The sequence below is a fragment of the Neomonachus schauinslandi genome, chromosome 12 (assembly GCF_002201575.2).
Source record: "Neomonachus schauinslandi chromosome 12, ASM220157v2, whole genome shotgun sequence".
Lineage (NCBI taxonomy): Eukaryota > Metazoa > Chordata > Mammalia > Carnivora > Phocidae > Neomonachus > Neomonachus schauinslandi.
This window is the reverse complement of record NC_058414.1, coordinates 94,566,215-94,568,060: the sequence shown is the minus strand read 5'-3', so window position 1 is coordinate 94,568,060 and position 1,846 is coordinate 94,566,215.

The following is a 1,846-nucleotide window of genomic DNA, read 5'->3' as shown; positions in this document are numbered from 1 at the left end:
TGTTTTATTCATTCCAGATTTTATATATTTTGGTACACTAGAAATAAAAATATATTTCTTTAAAATGATTAGTAGTATTATCTCTCCATTTTAAATCAATAGCTAACATCACACTTAATAGTTTCTTTTAAAAAAGATCAGTAGAGAGGCATCTGGGTGGCTCAGTCGATTAAGTGTCTGACTTCAGCTCAGGTCATGATCCCCGGGGTCCTGGGATCTAGCCCAGAGTTGGGCTCCCTGCTCAGCGGGGAGTCTGCTTCTCCCTCTCCCTCTACCCTCTCCCCATTTGTGCTTGGTCTTTCGATCTCTGTCTCTCTCAAATAAATAAATAAAATCTTAAAAAAAAAAAAAAGATCAGTAGCATTCCTTCAGACCAGTATGATCAGTTGGAAAATGTAATGAAAAAAAAATATATGATATTTTAGGTGAACAAAATAAACAGGCTATAAATAGGATTTATATCTGTTCTAATGTCAAAACCTCACATAATCACAGTGGTTACATACCCGGGTTTGTGTTTGACTTCTTCAGCCCTGCTGGACTTGCACCAGTCCGTTTCTTAAGGATATTTTTCAGTAATCCAATGGGTATCCGACTTTGTGGAGATGTTTATTTTTCTATCTACAAGCAAATAAAACATAGAGGCTGTGGTTTTTGTTTACTATTTGGTAGTAGCAGAGGTTGAGGACAGGTCCCAGTACCTTTTAGAAAGAGAGAGATCGCTATGAGCATCACCTGGCCATCTGCTAGACCTCCTCAGGGCTTCCAGGTCAGACAGAGGTCCTAGAGTGGGTTAGGGGCAGAACTGGTGGTTAGCTCAAGGGGTGTGACTGGATTGAGAAAAGAGGCTTTCCTCATACCCAAGGATCTATTGGAGTCTATTGCCTTTCAGAATGCATGAACCTAGGTCAGCTTCCAGGCTCTCTGGGTTCCCAGCTTTGCATATAGGCCCTGGAAAGAAAGGAATGAGGACAGAACATCTGGCTGGCTGAGGGCGGGGGGCGGTGGGTCGGGAGGCTTCTGCTGTCCCTGGCTCTGTTGGAGCCACCCCTGTCTTCAGGATATGGGAGCTTCCTCCACAAATGTCCAGCGTAAATCTGACTTGCCCAGGAGTTATACACCTGAAATCCAGGCCCAGGATCTGAAGGAATGGGGACCCAGCAGAAGGCTAGCTGAAGGAAATGGGTGGCTTTGGAGGCTACCTTGCCCCGAGGCTCTGTTAGTGTCATCACCAAGGAACATCATGTAAGCCAAGCAGTGCCCCCTAAGAGTGTCTAGGCCTATGTCAGATCTGTCAAGACTTGTTTCTGGATCTCTTAAAATAGCTTATTTTTCTTCTTTTAGAAGGATGTTAGCATATTTTGCTTTTCTTTCTTCAAATCACCCTATTTGAATTTCCTAAATGGGATTTAAAGAGAGACAGAGAGAGAGAGAGAGACCACAGATTGAGGGTGTGGAGGCTATATATTTCAGTGACCAGGAGAAAAAAAGGCCTATGAATTTTTTTAAGTTAATGTAAAAGCTGAACATTTGATAATTCTATAAAGGAAAATTGGTGAAATACTTCCAGGAACATCCTGGTTAGCATAAATGCTTGCTTCTGTTAGAAGGCAGAAACAGGAATTTCCATGTAAAGATGGCAGAAGGATGCCAGATCACAAAATTCCCTTCCATCAGTATCTAATGAAATTAGTTTAAAGAAAGTTGTAAGAGCAATCAAAACCACAATGAGATACCACCTCACACCAGTCAAAATGGCTAAAAGTAATAACTCAGGAAATAACAGATGTTGGTGAGGATGTGGAGAAAGGGGAACCCTCTTACACTGTTGGTGGGAATGCAAACT